At 40.6% G+C, this 20,488-nt stretch overlaps 1 pseudogene; it reads left to right on the top strand.

Annotated features, from left to right (window-relative positions):
* The window catches only part of LOC133112120 (NACHT, LRR and PYD domains-containing protein 12-like), a 107,344-nt pseudogene extending 87,731 nt beyond the window's left edge, over nucleotides 1-19,613 (top strand).
* The last annotated feature ends 875 nt before the right edge of the window (nucleotides 19,614-20,488 follow it).

Genomic DNA, 20,488 nt, shown 5'->3' with positions numbered 1-20,488 from the left:
GCGCCTTGCATGGCAGCCAATCGCCGATGGTGTGTGTGTGAGTGTGTGTATGAATGGGTGAATGAGAAGCATTACTTGTATAAAGGCGCTATATAAATGCCAACCATTTAGTAGTGTAACAAAAAAACAACAGACCCAACATGACATGCACACTGCTTCTTCTGAGAGGACTCATTCATTGAAAGGGGAGTGTTCAAAATAATAATAGTGTGGAGTTTAATTGGATAATTAATTCATTATGTGAAAAAAAGGCATCCTTAGTTGTCCTTTATTAAGGAAGAAGGGAAGCAAATGTTTCCCACATTGTTATAAAATATATTTCCTTCTGAATTGCTAGTTAAAATGGGACATTCCAAACGTTGTTCGGAGGATCAACGCCTTTTGATTAAAAAGTTGATTGGAGGGTGGAAAACATAAAGAAGTACAGAAAATTATAGGATCCTCAGCTAAAATGATCTCAAATACTTTAAAATGGCAACAAGAACCTGAAACACACGGAAGACAATTAGCAACTACTGTTAAAACGGATCAAAGAATTGTCAGAATGGCAAAGATTCAGCCATTCATGAGCTCCAGAAAGATCAAAGATCATCTACAATTACCTGTAAGTGCTGTTACAGTCAGAAGATGTGTGATCGAAGCTAAGCCATCAGCAAGAAGCCCCGTAAAGCACCATTGTTGAAAAAAACGGAATGTGCAGAATCCGTTCAAATTTGCCAAGGAACAAATCGATTGGCCCAATAAGAAATGGCGTAACATTCAATGGACTGGTGAGAGTACAATTGTTATTTTCCGGTCCAGTGGTCGTCGACAGTATGTCAGACAACCCCCGGGTACTGAATTCAAGCCACAGTATACTGTGTAGACAGTAAAGTATGGTGGCACAAAAATCATGGTATGGGGATGGTTTTCGAGTGTTGCATACATTAGTGTTGCTTAATGAAATGTAGACAGCACAGTGTTCGTTCCTAAATGTAATGTAACAAATGGTGCAGAGACTTTATTAACCTTCACGAATTACACACAATTTAATTCAGCTTCCATAAATTATTTTCAAATTGCAACATTGACTTCACATGTTTGTACCTTGGTTAAACACTGCCTGCTTTTCACATTCCTCAACCTTATCCACCGGGAATGAAGTTATATTACATTACATTATTGGCATTTGGCAGACGCTCTTATCCAGAGCGACGTACAACAAAGTGCATACCCATAACCAGGGATAAGTTCGCTGAAAGACCCTAGAGGGAAGTACAATTTCAACTGCTACCTGTACAACAAAGATAAGGACGAGGGCCAATTTGTTTTTTTGGGGGTTTTTTTAAACAAAGAAACAAACAACAGAGCAAAAGTGACCAAAGTTCCCGATCCAAACACTGCTTACCTAGCTAACTAAAAATACCGATACACAAAGCAAGTCACAGAGACAACAATTAAGGTTCACAGGGAGGTAGGGAGGGATGGGGAGAGGTGCTGCTTGAAGAGGTGTGTCTTCAGCTTGCGCTTGAAGGTGGGGAGAGATTCTACAGTTCTGACCTCAACGGGGAGTTCGTTCCACCACCGTGGAGCCAGAACAGACAGTAGTCGTGAGCGTGAGGTGGAGGTTCGGAGAGGGGGAGGTGCCAAGCGGCCTGTGGAGGCTGAACGAAGAGGTCTGGCAGGGGTGTAGGGTCTGATGATTGTTTGTAGATAAGCTGGGGAAGACCCCAAAGTTATTTGCAGTAACAGGAAACTGCTGATCTAATCTCAAATTGAAGGTGTGGTTCTGTCATTGTGTTCTTGAAAACTAGGAAACTTGAATGGAACATTGGTCAAAAGAACTCTGAAGGATAAAGTATGAACTTGACTCTTTGTACGGAATAGCATGGAGTATTTACGTGCATAGGTATAGAGCCCTACAATGGTCACTACGGCTTGAATCCACCCTTTGGGAAATATTGACCTGAATAATAGAAACAATTTCCTTGTAGAATTGTCCCATAATCATGTTTGTTGTGTCATTAGATTTGATCTCCAGGTCCATTTCACTATGGATAGGAAACCCTTCTGCCATCATTCTACTTAATAGTTATCTCACATTACAATTAAGGTATTTGGCTTTGTCCCCCAACAGTTCACTCTTTACAATTTTATTTGATATTGAATTTAATTGTTTACTGCTGTTTGACAGTAAACAATAACATTATGGATATGTTACGGCCCCCTGCTCTGTGCTACTCATTCTGGTGTTACTTCACAGGTGCCTAGTGGGCGGAGTACCAGGTCGTTTGCGCAGTTGGGAGCACCTGTGACCAGATGTTAAAATGTGCCTGTCTCTTGGCTGAAGGAGGGTACTCTCTCCCCACATACCTGGCGGCACGGATGGTGCAGTGGGTAGCACTGCCGCCTCACAGCAAGGAGGTCCTGGGTTTGAATCACCGTCGGCTGGGGCCTCTCTGTGTGGGGTTTGCATGTTCTCCCTGTGTCTGTGTGGGTTTCCTCCCACACAGTCCAAAGACATGCACTTTAGGCTGATTGGAGAGTCTAAATTGCCCATAGGTATGAGTGTGTGAGTGAATGGTGTGTGTGCCCTGCGATAGACTGGCGACCTGTCCAGGGTGTATTCCTGCCTTTCGCCCAATGTATGCTGGGATAGGCTCCAGCCCCCTGCGACCCTGATCAGGATAAGCGGGTTCATATAATGGATGGATGGATGGATGTCTAAGCCTTCATGGCACAGTGAATCAAACGGAGATACAAATTGGCAATACTATTAATGATGATGATATTTTAAACCCTAATGTGATAGCATGTTAATACAGGTGGCTACGACGTTGAGAAACAGACTTGCAGACACATTATCCAATTTACCTATCATTTTCCCACATAAAAAAAACGAACAACAAAATATGGGACATTCAAAATAATAATACATTACAGTAACTGATTGAACTACAGGCAATTTTATTTAAAATATTGTGGGAATACCTCAACAACATCCATATCATATAAAATACGTTATTCATTTAGCTCGGAACAGCGCCACGATATCAACTATACTATAGATATAGAACTATCGTTGAGAACGAACGTTAAGGGAAGTTGAACTTGCCATTAATGTAATGAACTTAACTATCCGCGGATCGGGCGTAGCGAAAGCAAAAACAAGCTTCCTGTATCGGATGATCGCGGAAGGAAGAGCAGGTGTATGACGAATGTTTAAGAAATGGCGAATTCAACTGGTAAGTTAAACACTTATATTAAGGAAAATTCTACTGTAAATGCTGAAATTCTACTGTGAGTGAGCATAGCCTAGTTTAGATACAAAAGGTTATGACGACATGTCGACTACAGTGGCTGGTGTTGAGGCAATTGTAGGTGTAATGTTTTAACAACGCCACCACCTATATGGTTCAAATACATGTACTCTTGAAATACTCCTTTAAGTTTTCCAAGATGTACGAACACGAAATAATTTTGTTCTGAATATTGGCGATGAATGGTCAATAAGGACATTTTTACTGAGAAAAGTATTTGAAATGTATTGCCTAAATCTGCTGTCACTTCTAACAGGGTGGAACATATTATGCAGGCTCCTACTGATCTGGAGTAAGTTTAGTAGGCAGCAATTCCTTACCTTATGCGACAAAAAAAAGAAAAGAAAAGACACTTAGGCCTGGGTTTAATTTGTAAATCGGAAGAAAAAAGTCGCTTTCTCGCTTCTGATTTTTTCTCAAGCACTCGGATCAGGAATGCACGAATGATACACGGACGAGTCTGAACTTGATTCTCTTGATGTTGAGAAACATACAGAATTTCCGCCCATCTCCAAGCAGCTAAAATAAAAATGAACTGGCTGTATCATGGAAGGAACAGCAGGCGCATAAGGAACGATTAAGAAATGGAGAATTCCACCTTTGTTAACTGTATGCACACCAAATTTGTGTAAAATATTGTGTTGTGTAAGAGGATAGTTAATTTTATTTTTTTAAAGATTATTTCAGCTTTCGTGAATGTTTGATTGGCAAAGGATATTTTCTTTTTTTCACAAAAGGTTCCGTCGAAATGTCGACTTTACAGTGGCTGGTATAGGGGGAAGGGTGTAGTTATGTGGTAGGGTTAGGGTAACTTCCTGTTGTATTTTTGCTGATATGGGTTGTATACATGTACGCTTGAAACACTGCTTCGAGTTACCAACATGTACAATGTTATGAAAAAATTGTGTTCGGAATATTGCTGAACACTATATTTAGTTTTAAAATGAATCCAATGCGGAAATCATAATGGCATCTTAAGCGTTGAAGTATTTTAAATAATCATTTGACTCGATCTGTTTTCACTTCTAACAGGGGAGGGCCACAGTATGCAGGCTCCTACTGATCTGGGATCAGCCTCTCTCCCTCCCTCCCTCACAGCTCAGACCAAGGGCAGTACTGTGGACTACAGAGAGCAGCAGCCTGCTGGTCTGAGATCAGTGACTTGCCATTCTATCACAGCTCGGTCTGGAGACAATGCACCACAGTTCATTGGTTGTTCTGGAAACATTAATTTAAATGTTAACAGCCAACCTCATGATACTGGTAAGGAAGGATTTATCATTTTTAATTTGTGATTCAAAAAACACTGATTCTTCCCCTCCATAACCTCAACTATTTCATACCAACAGTGGAATTGTTTTTGTAATCTGTATCATAACATGCACAATATACCTGTTACTTCAGGAGCCAAACAGGAGCTGTTGAGGAAATATTTTTAAATATTTTTTTACCAACATGTGCAATGTTATGAAAAAATTGTGTTTAGAATATTGCTGAACATTATATTTAGTTTTACAATGAATCCAATGCGGAAATCATATTGGCATCTTAAGCATTTCAAGTATTTAAACTAATTATTTGACTCAGATCTGTTTTTGCCAAACAGGTGTGAATGGTGTGTGTGCCCAACAGCTGTTGAGGAAATATTTTTGCCGTTTTTCCTCCTTGTCCCTTTTACGTGGGTGAAGTTGTATTTGCAGCAATGATGTTGAAGAAACACTCAGAGTCAATAGTTGTTAATTACAAATCTTTAGTTTAAAATAAAACTGATTCATCTGGGGGATTTGTGTGGTCTGTGCAAGACGCTTCAAGAGACCAGAGAATTCCAAAGTAACAGTAGGAAATATCCTAGCCTTTATACAATATAGCTAACCAATCATTTGTCAAACAAACATCACATTGTCTCTCTTAACCTGCCTTAATATTTTCTGTCACTCTATGAAAGCTGAGCTGTCCTAACCCCTCATCTCTGCAATGAGTTAGGCCGCCTGGCCTGCAGACCAAATGAAAACACTTTGGAACTAATGTTATGCACAGCTCAATATGTTTGAACAGACACACAGTTTTAATAAATTATGCTGATTTATTAATTTTAACAAGATTAAAATTATCCTTTAAAGATTATGACTTGTTTATATTATCATTGTAGTACTAAACAGCATTTAAATCAAACTTCATCATTATTCTAAAATAAAAGCATTTTGATCAAACTTCAGCAGAGCCCACAAACCCTGAGATGGAGCTGGGAGGCACGCAGGTGTCAAATAATATTAAAATTCTGGGTTTTAAGTCAGTCATTGAAATTCGAAACATTTACTACAATTGGGAGTCAAGCATTTAATAATGCAAACAGGGCAGGGTCTGATTATGAATGGTGAGCACATCAGGTTCCTGCCACGTTTTCCTGTTTTGGTATAAGATTCTCACTCAGCTAAATTCTGAATAATTGGAAAGATTGGGCAAAATGGTGATTAATGGGGTTCTGCATGATGTGATTAAATCCATACCACAATCATGGAAAATGGACTGTTTACATATATAATATTACAATATTGCCTGAATTGGGCTATGGTTGGATAGTTCCTGTGTATATACAGTGACTTCAGAAAGTATTCAGACTCCTTCACTTTTTGCGCAATTCGTCACTTTACTGTGTTGTAGATTTTATTTGAAATGGATAAAATTGCTATTTTTACCCATCAATCTACACTCAATAACCCATAATGACAAAGTGAAAACAAATCAAGAATTGAAATCTCTCATTTACATCAGTAATCAGTATTAAGTATTTCTGTGGTGGCAAATTGGCAAATTTAATTGATTGGACAGAGTTTAGAAAGGCACACACCTGTGTCTATAAGGTCCCACAATTCACACTGTCAGGACAAAAACCAAACCATCAAGTCCAAGGAACTGTCTGTTGAACTCAGCAATGTGTCAAGGCATAGATCAGGGCAAGGGCATGAAACCATTTCTAAAGCTTAGTGCTCCCAGGAGCACAGTGGCCTCAATAATTATGAAATAGAAGAACTTTGGAACCACCAGGACTCTTCCTCGAATTCCTCCAGACAAACTGAGTAACCGGAGTGGCAAAACCAGAGGACTGGTGATTGAGGGAGCATATGTTCTGACTCGTTGGCTCCACCCCTTGGCCGACTGGAGCCACTGCAGGTTCCCAGGCTGGGCCACCACTCCTGACCTAAATCAGCCAATGAAATCTGGCTATATCAGATCCACCTGTGCAGCCATTCTTGAGTTTAGAGTTTGACAAATGGCATTTAAAGGAACATTCAGAAAGATTCTCTGGTCCAATGAGACAAAACTTTTACTCCTTGGGCAGAACAAGCATGTCTGGCGAACGCCAGGCATTGCTCATCACCTGACTAATGCCATTCCTATGGTGAAACATGGTGGCAGCATCATGCTGCAGGGTGCTTCTCAGGGGCAGGGACAGGGTGACCGGTCAGAATTGAGGGAAGGTTGAATTCAGCCAAAAACAGGGAAGGAAGAATAAAGAGAGGTCCATGAAGAGAACCCACTCCAGAGTGCACGTGATGTGAGACTGGAGAAACGGTAATTAAGTGCCAAAAGAGAAGGGGTCTGAATATGTTCTGAAGCCACTGTAAGAACAATCTGTGTCACTAGTGAAGGTACACTGTGAAGCAGTAGACCTGGGCACAACGTTGATGCCCCTTAATAATACTTACTTAAAGGTACAATAGGTATGATTTTTGTGTTAAAAACAAACATCAACTCTCACTGACAGGTAGCAAAAGCTTCACTCCGTGGAGGGAACTAGGAACTATGTGTGTATGTGTGGAATATTTTGCCAGTACATGCAGTGGATGCAGAAACACTGGGGGTTTTCAATACCAGGTTGGATACGGTGTTAGATAAAATATAGCTTTTAGGCATTAGGTACGCTTAGGGGTAGGAAAAGGCGAGCATTGTTGGGCTGTCATTTTTGTACCAAGCTAACATTTAAAAGATGGCTTGTATTAACAGTTGGGTCAAGACAGATGTTTAACATCTAACTATGCCAAATTAGTTTTACAAGCCGTTTGATATGCTCACAATTCTCGTGAACGTATCAGTTGCTGTCAGAATTCTAATCCCAAACACTGCAAAAAAAATGTATTTTTATTTTAGCAGTAAAACTTGGCAAATCCATAAAGTCAGCCTAAAACTGAGATTGTATTATTGTTGCAGACAACTACAGTTTGTGTGCTTGTTTCCACTGACGAGTGTTGGTATGCAGGTAGTAGGCTAACGTTGACCTTCGTGGGTAGAATCAAAAGTAAGTATGGGCTCACTTCAAGCACCGGGAACTTACAGTGGAATGACACGTTAAAGAGAGAATGGGTTGTTTTCAAAGTTTTAAAATATTTACTAGGTTTCCTCTCATTTCTTTTCAACTCAAGATGGTTATGGGTTTTGCTTACAGTAAATTCAATGGTACATTTGCCTGTTTTTTTTTCTTCAGTGACACATATATCTTAATGTGTCGTAAATTATTTTCTTGATATATATGGGGTATTACAGAATCACTGTCGTTTCATGGGCAAAGTATTGTCATAGTATTGTATCCTGAGTTATTCTGTGATTCCCACCCTCACGGTAAGGAGTACCTAGTCTTGATTCTAGGCTTTTGATTGCCTTTGGAGTCTATTATTTGTAAAATAAAAAATGAAATGAAATAAACAATACTAATCTTCTTTCTGTGTTTTAATATTCAAAATGTACTTGGCACAATGGTATAAGTTGGTATAATCTGTGCAGGCCTGCTTGCTGAAGTTTTTTCATTTAGTTTCACTTTCCATTTCCTTTCTCTGCAGGTTTTGTGGCTGGAGCTTCAGGCAGTGATGACTTTCCTGGGAGGAAGAGCAGAGCTGGGTGCTCCAGACCTAATGCCCCCAGAGCTGAGAAGTGCGACAGCCACAGAAGCATAGGTGTGCTACTGAAACAGAAATATAAACATGAAGTGGGCAGACACAGAAACATACACTACCGCTCAAAAATTATCAGGATCTTTTTCTGCTTTTCCTGATTAATGTTTTTTTTTTTCTCATGTTTGTAATCAAACAATTCATACATGGTCAAAGCACAGATATTTTTTTATTGATTTTGGTTTCACCATGTCATTGCAGCAATTTTTCTATGTACTATATGTTTGAGACAAATGAACAGACACAGACGGCAAACGTGCTACAGACACAGAACTATTATGACAGTGGATATGCTGCCTCACAGGGTTTCCATATGGTGGATTTTTCTTGAACAAAAAAAAAGAACATGGTGCCAGTTTAGTAAATATGAACTGCCACTATACGCTATTTTGAACATGACGATGGCTATGTATTTCACACCCTGTGACTGCTTTGTAAATCAGGCCCATGGTGTCTTGATTAATGTATTGCCTCTGTTTATGTCTTCTGTTATTATATCAAAGGTTATGTGATTTTGTATATTTGCTCAGGTAGCTTGAGGAATCCACAGCTATGCAGTTGTATAAGCAGTTATAGTGTCACATTGAAACATCAGTCAATGTTACTGCACTTGGTATTAATGAAGTGTGATGAAGGTAGAGGACTACTGAATTTGATTATTTAGCCTTCATGGATATGGTACACTGTTGACTATAGAGGATATATATTTTTTCAATCGACAATGTACAATGGTTAATATAACCCAAGTAGGTTCTGCTGAAGCAAAATAATACAAAAGGCAACAACATTAAAAGCATTTGCAAGACATTAAGTTTAGATTTGTGCTTCCCTTCATGTTCAATGTTTAAATGACTTGTTTTGCACTGCTTTAAACTTCCTGCTTCTGATAATGAAACCATGACAATGCTTAGAGTCTTTTTTATCATAATAATTTTGCATTCTATATTTCTTCTCCACAGATGAATCCATAATTACAGACACACAGACACTAAAATCTGACTTGAAGAAGAAGTTTGCAGACATATTTGAGAACCATCACATCCCCCTGAATGAGATCTTCACAGAGCTCTACATCACAGAGGGGGGAAGCTGGGGGGTCAATACTGAACACGAGGTGCGGCAGATTAAGAGAACATTCACAAGACAGGCGTCTCAGGAGACTCCAATTATCTCCAATGACATCTTTAAACCCACACCTGGTCATGCGTGCATCAGAACTGTTCTCACAAAGGGGATCGCTGGCATTGGGAAAACTGTCTCTGTGCAGAAGTTCATTCTGGACTGGGCAGAAGGAAAAGCCAATCAGGACATTGATTTCATTTTTCCAATTCCTATCCAAGATCTGAATTTGAGAAAAGCGAAAGAATTCAGTCTGATAGAACTTCTTCAGCACTATTTTCCAAAACTCACTTTCCTAAATCATATTTCCCTGGATGAGATTAAAAGCCTCGATTGTAAAGTCAAAGTGTTGTTTATCTTTGATGGTCTAGATGAGTGTCGACCTCCTGTAGATTTATCGAAAAAAGAGATGTGGTGTGATGTAACAACGAGAACTTCAGTGGACACTCTCCTGACAAATCTCATTGCCGGGGATCTTCTGCGCTCTGCTCTCCTCTGGATCACCTCCCGACCAGCAGCAGCCAATCAGATCCCTCCTGAGTGCATCCACCGAGTGACGGAGGTACGAGGGTTCAATGACCCACAGAAGGAGGAGTACTTTAAGAAAAGAATCAGAGATCAGAGCCTGGCTGGCCGAGTTATCTCACACATGAAGACATCCAGGACTCTGCACATCATGTGTCATATTCCAGTCCTCTGTCGGATTTCAGCTGCTGTCCTAGAGACAGTGTTTGGTGGTTATGGAACTGAAGTAATCCCCAAATCTCTTACGGAAATGTACACACACTTCCTGCTTACTCAAATGAATATGAACAAAAAAAAGTATCACAGCACGAATGAGACAAACTCAAAGAAAATGTCAGCATCAGATGTAGAAATCATCCTGAAATTGGGGACGTTGGCTTTTCGACACCTGAAAAGGGGAACCCTGATCTTCTCTGAAAAGGACCTGAGTGAATGTGACATCGATTTCACTGAAGCATCAATGCACTCTGGTCTGTGCACGCAGATCTTTAGAGAGGATTCTCGGTTGTATTGGGAGAAGGGCTACTGCTTTGTGCATCTGAGCATCCAGGAGTACTTGGCCGCTTTATTTGCGTTTTATTCATTTGTAAACGGAAAAATAAATCTGCTCAGTCCAGAGGAACAATTTGCAGAGAATAGGCACGAAATCTCACTGTCTGATTTACACAGGACTGCAGTGGACGAGGCCCTTCGGAGTGTGAATGGACATCTGGACCTTTTCCTTCGATTCCTTCTTGGCCTCTCGCTGGAGTGCACACAGGAACTTCTCCAGGACCTTCTGACACATAAAGGAAGCAGCTCACTTGTAGCAGACAGAAACATAACAAAAAGAAAGAGCCATGGCAGCGGCCATTCACTTATAAATTCAGGAATATCCTATGTATGGAAATTACTAAGATGGTTGACAAGGCCCTCACTTGTTTGGGACACAGTGCTCACTGGGACAGAAAGCAGTTCACAAAGTACAGAGGAAACTGTTCAATACATTAAAGAAAAAATCAGAGCGGACAATTCAACAGAAAGGATCCTGAATCTGTTCCACTGTCTGAATGAACTGAATGACAACTCTCTAGTGGAGGAAATCGAGACTTCCCTGCGATCAGGAAAACTTTCCACTGTCACACTGGACCCAGGACAATGTTCGGCTGTGGCCTTTGTGCTGCTGATGTCACAGGAGGTCTTGGATGTATTTGAGTTGAAGACGTACAACACATCAGAGGCAGGTTGGCTGAGGCTGCTAACTGTAGTCAGAAACTGCAGGAGAGCCATGTAAGTGTTGCTAAGTTACTAAAAATGACTAGATCACTGTTCCAATGATCTTTCATTGTATTTATTGAAATTAAAGTTCTCTGGGGGATTATAAAATGCTGTAAACTAAAACTATATATCAACAGTAGAAGGTATCAGATGTAAATAACTATGTTAAAGAGCTGCTTACATACTATTAGTAGTAGTAGTCGTAGTATGTTGTTGCTGGTGTTTTTGTATGGGCTGTTAGTTACATCAGTCTTAAAAAAAGAAATTGAAACCTCAAAATGTTATTTCAGACATTATACATTGTGATCAAATGGGTTTCATTCAAGGTTGCATTGGAGATAACATAAGACAGATAATTGAGACAATATAGTATTACACTAATTCAAAGAAACCAGGCCCAATATTTATAACTGACTTTAAAAAGCAGTTTGATAGGGTAAGATTTGGATTATTTTGGACCATGCTTAATAAAATGGGTTAGTTATGTACAGGAATACCAAATGCAGAATTATGAATAACGGCCATCTAAGTAGGGTTTTTGAACTAGCTAGGGGTGTAAAACAAGGGTGTCCCCTCTCACCATATCTATTCATAATTTCCATCGAAATGTTAGCACCTAAGATCAGAGACAGTACTGAAATTAATGGTCAAGATATCCATGAATTCAGATAACATAAGCTTCCTTCTGTCTCCATGTTCAAACTCACTAAACATATATGTAGAAGATTTAGTTGCCATCTTATCAGGTTTCAAACCAAATTCTGATAAATGTACCATATTATGAATTGGCTCTTAAAAAAATATGACCTTTACATTACCATGCCAATTAGATGGACAGATGGTGCTATAGATCTGTTAGGAATTAACATTCAAGAGAACTTGAGTGAGCAATCAATAATAAACTTATTATAATAATAATAAACTTATAATAAACGGCAATTTTTTTTTTGGGCCATTCCCTACAGCCAAGTGGGTGCTATGTTAATATGCATTCAATTTTTTTTATCATGTAAGAAGAGCAATATTTCTGCAGGATTTTGTTTTGTATCCAATTGTCACATCCATAACCCTGGAATTGCCCATATGGCAAAACGGCACTAATGAACTCTCTAGTAAGCTCACAGTTTATATACCTATTTATGTCTGTACCTAGTCCCAGTGATTCCTTTTTTAAACTCTGTGAACAAATATTTCAGTTTATCTGGAATGGGAAAGCAGCTAACATCAAGCAAACATACCTGTATAATAATGTACAATTATTGAATATTAAAGTATTAAATAATTCTATGAAATCATCACTATTGGGAAACTTTGCTGAAATCCTGACTGGTTCAGTAGTAGGTTACTTGAACAGGCCCATCCCTTTTGGCCTGTTGGCTCAATTCTGCCCATTTCAAATGGTTTAAAAAGCAAATGCATTTCGATTTCTCTAAATTTCTCACTGAATCCATACAAAGCTGGTTACAATTCTAATATCATCTTCCAGAAAAAGTTCAAAAGGTCAATACAAGTATAATAATAGGTAATAAACCTATATTGACAAAACAATGGTTTGATCATAGAATTGTCTTTTGTAAATTATATTTTAAATGAAGAAGGTGAAATTAAGTCATATGAACTTCTAAAGTGTATGGACAGTTTGGTTCACTGAAAAGTTAGAATCAATACTTTCATCCCTACCACAGAATTGGAAAAAGGAACTGGATAAGGCATATGGAAAATTAATGATCTGCAGATCCTCTATAAAAAATAATGAATAGACAAAAACTAGTAATATTAATAAAGAAATGTTTATGTTTTTGGATGATTCCATCAAATAACTAGAATACCGCTCGTGCTACAATGTGGATTATATCTATTTAATATAAAAATATTAGGTAAAATTCTGGTTTCTAAATGAAGCCTCTGGTTTCTGCAGGCTTTCTGACTGTAATCTCACAGAGGAGTCCTGCAAAATTGTGGCATCAGCCGTTCAGTTAGATTCTTCACCCCTGGTAGAGCTGGACCTCAGCCACAATGACCTGGGAGATTCAGGAGTGGAGCTGCTCTGTGCTGGACTGAGGAATCCAAACTGTAAACTACAGATTATAAGGTGAGTGGGGCATTTAATGCTGATTCTTCTTTCTTCGACCTCCTTCTTTTATCCTTGGTTTCCCATATAAACGAAAACAAAGAGCAAAGTGCCAGCTCATTAATTTAATTCTTGGACAAGCAAAAATGAGAGTTTATATGAGTTGAAAAATGATGATTGGTGAAGGGTTGTGTTCAGGGGTATGATCAGGGGCAGAATAATGGTTTTTATGGAAAACCATATATATATATACATACACACATACACACACACACACACACAGAGTGCTGTGCAGAAGTTTTAGGCACCCTAGACTTTTGTAAAACCCCACGCTAACCCAATGACGGAATTTAGCGAGGGCTGAAGGTATCAGCGTGCTCGTTCTTCTGGTGTTGCTGAAAGAATACTAATAGGGTTAAAAATTAGTGGCCCCTATGCAGACAGTCTAGATCAGCCAATAAATAAACTACGATACAAAGGCAGTAGTACCACTCTGCCTTCCGCTCTTTACTGGTCCGGGCTGACCAAGAATCTCCACAATAGGGCCAATACATTCACCTTCATTTATCTGACTCCATTTTAGAATAATAATTTAGATTAGTTATCCACATTAGGTAGATTTCTTATTGATAATTTTGACTTGATCGCTATAGGAATCCTGTACTGAGATTTACTCATCTGAACAATCCTCTGCTGGTACCGCCGCATGTCACATTGCGCGTTATGTGCACGTCTCACGAACTGACTAGATATCTATAGTCATTACAGAGGTCGCAGGAATAGCTACTCTTGGGTAAATCTGTTTACAGCCTAGGGACCCAAGCAGACAAACCTAGCTACGGCTGTGCTCGACATGAATGAACTACCATGCGGAGGCGAGGGATTTACCATCATAGGTCTACGGGTGCTATACGCCGTGATACATTAAGCAGAAATATTCATCCTCCCTAGACCAGTTCGAGGGGGTAAACCAAGCATTCCCTGTATAACATTGAGTGTCAGTAAGCGAAACCACACAGATCAAGTTTTAACAATTTATTTTACCAGGCAGGTTACATACGTAATTACACACTAGTCCCAAATCAAAAAAGCATTACAATGGAAACCAAATTACGTAGTCTTAAAAGTCATACCTGGTAATAAAAGCTACATACGGGAGTCTGGCTACAGACACCCTGTACATAGAAATTACGTGCACTGTGTGCACGGGAGGCTGATTGCATTCTCCCAGATTGCTTAGTTTACTGTCCTTAAATCCAAAATCTGGCCTTTGATGTTAGCCCTAAAAATGGGTCACCCATTTGGAATTTGGAGCCACACCTCCCCAGGAAAGGCAGGGGGGTTGAGGCACATGGCTTTCACTGGGGCAGAGCTCCACACAGTGTCTCCCTGGTTCCTGGTTGGTTATCATGTCTAGGGTTTGCTGTTGCAGAAATAAAACCATTGCACCAGTCGCACTGAAACAATCAGAATAATACCAAACATGAATATTATCTAAACTGACTTTGTCATGAAACATCCGATGCTTTATGCATACTTCCAGAGAAACTGAGGAATGAGGGAGATGTGAGAGGGAGGGAGTAAGGAAGGGGGTCGAAGGGAATAATGGGCCAAACAGGCCGTGACCTCTGAAACCTTCCTGTGCCGTAAAGGATGTTTCCCCTGTCGTAACAAGTTTTACGGCTGGAGGCCTGAGTGAACCCTGGGACCAGAGAGCTTCTCAAGAAAACAGATGCCTGAGTCTTCCCCCACAGGCTCCTGCCCGTATGGGTGCGGAGATGGTGGGGATTAATGGTGCATGCTCCTGGGGTTAAATTACTTTACAGCCACATATTGCCACAATACCAGAGGAAGCCAGCAAGCTGACCAGCGCCCTGAGTGACAATGTCGTGTCTAGGAAACGACAGAGTCCAAATCTTCAATTTGTCGAAAAACATCTTCGCGAGGGAAAAGACGACACCAGGCAGCAAGATCTTCAGGAAAATCAGACTTTATTAGCACACGTGCATAAAGCCGGATCAGCTCTCCAGAACTGAACCCCGACTGGCATTTGTACACCCATTTTATACACAGTTACTCCTACAACTCCTCCTCAAACCTCATTCTGGCAAATCACCAACACTTTTCTTATCGTAACTCCTCCCAACGCTCCTCCCACAACGTCATTGTGGCAAATTGCCAATGGTCCTTATGCTCTGCCAACTCTGTACAAAGTTCAGGGCATTCTGCCAACTACGTGTCTTCACTTCACCCCGCACCTGCTCTTGGCAAACTACCAGACCTCATAAAGTTCTGGATGCCCTCCCTCTAACACGTCATCCATACACGTCACTCTGCATCTTTCGCTTTTATAAGACAAACTAAGCAGCAGTAATCATTGAAAATATACAGACAAACTAAACATTTGATTAATTATTCTTTGCTCTCATTTCAACAGTTTTCACTGTGGTTTCTTGCGTTTTCATAAGCTCAGCTATAATTAATGTTCTAGGTCAAATAGATACACTCCTGGCATAAAACATTGAGAGTCCCGGAGAAATCAGCTGTACAGTCATATCTTGCTCTGCCCGTGTCCTTGACAGTTTGGTCTACACAGTTCAAGACGGCCCCCTCCTGTCAGCTGGCTGGGCTCACTGTGTAATCCTAGCACAATTTAGCAGTTAATCAGTTTGAAACTATACAGGGTACATATCATACTTTAATACAGATATATTGATAAACTTTTAGCACACATTGTCGAGAGTTTTGGAGGAACCAGCCTGCTCACTAAGGTGGAGTCTGATTTTGACTTAGTGTTAGTACAAAAGAGCACATTTGAGATTTCCGAATATTCATTTTCCAAAAGATTTAATTTTATAGAGACATTTTTGTATTTCATGAAAAACAGTAATATATTACTGTAAGCAATTGACTACTTTTTACATACAAACTTGATCAAGGCTGTCTGAGATCAGAATCAAGGAGCCAACCAAAGTCTGCAGAAGAACTGTGGCAAGTTCTCCAATATGCTTGGAACAACCTCCCTGCTGATTGCCTTATAGAACTGCAGGACAGCGTTGGTGGTGCAGTTTTAACGCCGAAGGGTGGTCACAAAAAATATTGATTTGATTCAGTTTTAACTGTTCTGCCTAATTACTCAAATGTAATGTAAAATGCATGGTAAGTTTATTTACCTTTAATTGAATTATTTTTGATAGAATCCTATCTGTACAGAATGTTATACAGGTGCCTAAGACTTTTCCATCCATCCATTATCTTAACCCGCTTATCCTGAATAGGGTCGCAGGGGGGCTGGAGCCTATCCCAGCATACATTGGGCGAAAGGCAGGAATATACCCTGGATAGGTCGCCAGTCCATCGCAGGGCACACACACCATTCACTCACACACTCATACCTATGGGCAATTTAGACTCTCCAATCAGCCTAACGTGCATGTCTTTGGACTGTGGGAGGAAACCGGAGTACCCGGAGGAAACCCACGCAGACACGGGGAGAACATGCAAACTCCGCACAGAGAGGCCCCGGCCGACGGGGATTCGAACCCAGGACCTCCTTGCTGTGAGGCGGCAGTGCTTGAATGTTTACTGAATAATACATTGTTTGATCATGTTGATATAATTATTTGTGTTTCCTCTTTTCTCCTCTCTACAGGCTGTCAGGCTGTCAGGTGACTGAGAGAGGCTGTGCTTCTCTGGCTTCTGCTCTGTCTTCAAACCCCTCACACCTGAGGGACCTGGATCTGAGCTACAATCACCCAGGGGAGTCAGGAGTGAGAGCGCTCTCTGCTGCACTGGAGGACCCCAGCTGTAGACTGGAGAAACTGAAGTAGGTACAGAGACGGAAATGGTGCAAGAGAGGCTTCTGTAGCGCTCCTCTTTGGAGCGCTTTAAAACCCCTCCCTCTGCATTCTGGTGCATATCCAGTGTAGTGGAGATGGTAAAACTACTGAGATGTTTAAGATACTACCACATGCTTTCAGCTGATCAGTAAAGAGCTGATTTTGTGGAGCTCTCCCATTGTCACAGAGCTCAGTTTCTACACAGCCCTACATGCACAGGCAGTCTGTGTGTCTCAGAGTCTGTCTGTCCTTCTGTCCCTACAGCGTTGACCATGGAGGAGAGAACAGGCTCAAACCAGGCCTGAGGAAATGTAAGTCTGTCTGCACTGAATGCTTTAAATCTGAGAGAGCAGAGGGAAGAGTGTTTGTGCTGTTATACTGCCCTCTACTGTACACTTTTGCTGCCCTTCTCTTTCTCCATCAGTGGAGTTCAGTGACATCATCTCTATTTTGCTCTTTCTCTTTCTCTTCCTCACATGCACACAAACACACACACTCAGAAAAAAAGCTACAAATAGAAGTGCCTAAAAAACACACATGATTGTCCTGGGGAGGAACCCTATGGTTCCATAATTGTAGCCAGCAATACAATTAATCTGCTTGGAAAACTCCCAGTTCAGATCCACTATGTTGTCACAGAGATGTTTCTCCTGACCTCCTCATCTGCAGATGCCTGTCAGCTCACACTGGACCCCAACACGGCGCATAAGGAGCTCATTCTCTCTGAGGGGAACAGGAAAGTGACTCGATCAGAGGGGAAAGAGGAACCTTATCCTGATCACCCAGAGCGATTTGACTTCTGTCCCCAAGTGCTGTGCAGAGAAGGTCTGCTACTGGGAGGTGGAATGGACCAGGGGAGACCATTACTTTGAACGGACTGCAATTGGAGTCGCATATCAAGGAATCTGCAGGAAAGGTTCAGTGTTCAGTGTGGATTCCCTTGGACGCAGTAACAAGTCCTGGATTCTGGAATTGGATACAATCGTTTGTTACCCCTGGCACAATGGGAAGTGGCGTCCTGTATGCGTGCCCTCCAGTAGGTCCTGCAGAGTTGGGGTGTACCTGGACTGGCCAGCCGGCATTCTGTCCTTCTACGGGATCTCTGACACACTGACCCACCTGCACACTTTCCACACCACCTTCACTGAACCTGTCTATCCTGCATTTAGAGTTACTCCAGATTCCTCAGTGTCCCTGTGCATGCTGGGATAGGCACCTGAGTCTGATATTATTCTGTTTGGTTGATTGTTGTTCATTATTCTGATATTTTCTGTGTATCTGATTTTCTTTATTTCAGGAGGTCCAAATGGTTTTAAGTGATACATCATGCCTGCTTACAAGCTCACATTATTATCAATAAGGCTCTTGCACTTGCTCCTGTTCTGGCATTGTAGGCTCTCAAATTTCATAACTTGACCGGTTCTGGGCTGTAGGGAACTAGCACCCTCTTGATTCCACCAGACCAGTTTTGCCTGGTCCTGCCCTAGGGTCCCATTAATTATGCATGGGACAGGAAAAGGGGTCTGTCCCCCTCTTTCCAACATATAGAAGTGAGGCCTATTGAGAATTATGGGTCCTTTCTGTTCTTGGTGGTATGGGTTCTGCTGGTTTTTGTTCTTTAGTCTTTGTCACATTTTTGTAATAACCGTGGGAGAAAAAAGAAGATTTGTCTCCTTTCATTCAATTCTTAATGTTCATGTCTGTACTCTGTAGCATTCAACATTAGTTAAAGTAACGCATTAACTTTTTATTGAGCCTTACAATTAATTTGCAAATGAAATTACTTACAATATATTATTCTGCACTTTGGATAAGTGAGGAGTTTTCAGGAGTTCCACTTGTGTTTGGTATTCAATGTGCCAAATATTGAATGAGGGTGTTAACTGCTAAGACCACTTGATTCAGGGACCAGTTTAAAAGAAGTTCACACAGCATCGAGGACAAATAACCGGTTGTAATAGTGTATAGTATTCCATTCTGTTCATGTAAAGTCACAAAAGAAAGCAGCATACTGGTTCAAAACCATTTTTACAACTAAACCAAAATATGGCAGATAATAATGAGTGCTCAGATTGTTTACTACTAAAACTAAAAGTGCTTATTTGTACCTCAGAACAAAAATATGGCAGGTACCAGAACATTCTCAGATTGTATGTGAATGAACATATACAGATATGTGATATTTGTACATAATGATTTAAGGACATTCCAACCTGTTGTGTGATTGTGGGAGGAGCTCGGATTTTTCAGCAGGAAACGGGAGCGTGTCATTTGCGGAAGTATTTTTTTCCAGAATGAGTGACGTATAAATGATCAACCTGTGGTTTTGTACAAAAGATTTAAATGCAGTTTCCTTTTTGATGCTGTTACTAATTGCTCATTATAATGTGTGTAGGTGTTTGCCCATTTTCCATGGTTTGCTGTTGGAGTACAGTACAGAAATAGAATATTTATATTGAAAGCTTGAATTGCCATGAATTATAATGATAGTCTTGTTTGTATTTGATTGTTACCTAATGTAAACTGTTACTGTAACAAATAAATATCTTTATTTTAATTGTTTGACTACCTGCATGTAAAGCATGTCTTGAAAAAGTGCAACTCTTTCCTTGATCACCTTTGCGATTCAGAATGAGATTGCAGTTCCGTCACAAATAAGTGTTCCATTTCTAAATCACAACAAATCATGTTATGGAAGTATATTATTTTTTAGTGCTAACTGAAAAGCAATATGTTTTTAATTTCAGTGTCCATATGCATGTGCAATAATATGAGACAATTCAAAATGAAGCTAATTGAGACGGGTGCGTGGGGGTTGGACCCAAAATGCACGACTCAGAAACAATAGTAATATAAAGACCCCTCAGGGCTTTATTCGGGACGAATCCCAGGAGAGTAGTCAACACAAGCAAAGTCCATACACGTAGATCCAGCCAAACGAATACAAAACAAACAAAAAGCACGGTGCCGAGGGAAGAGGCAATCTCGTAGTCGGTAGGCGTGCAGGGAGGTCCGGTAGCAGGAGAGCTGTCAGCGGGGCAGATGAACAGACGGACGGCAGGCAGAGGCGTAGTCGTGGACGAAGCGGGAGTCGAAACCATGAAACAATCAGCGGGGCAAAAGTACAAAAACGGTAGGCAGGGACGTAGTCAAGAAACAAAACGAAGGTCACAAAACAGAAATCAATAGTCGATGGTCAGTAAACAGGCGTGGATCGTAACGTGTAATCAGTAAATAATGCTCAAGAGTTGCGTGGTAAACAGAGGCAGACAATTTCGCAGTGAACAGTTGCGCGACTGGGCTATAAATGCAGGTGTAGACAGGTGTAGACAATTAGTTAGAGCATAGCAAGGAAATGGAAAACAGGTGCGATGGATGACAAGTTAAACAAGGAGATTAGTAATCGTTAGTAATAAACCAATCCTGCCCTAG

The sequence above is a fragment of the Conger conger genome, chromosome 2 (assembly GCF_963514075.1).
Source record: "Conger conger chromosome 2, fConCon1.1, whole genome shotgun sequence".
NCBI lineage: Eukaryota > Metazoa > Chordata > Actinopteri > Anguilliformes > Congridae > Conger > Conger conger.
The sequence above is the reverse complement of the archived record's forward strand: the minus strand, read 5'-3'. Positions and strand labels throughout refer to the sequence as shown.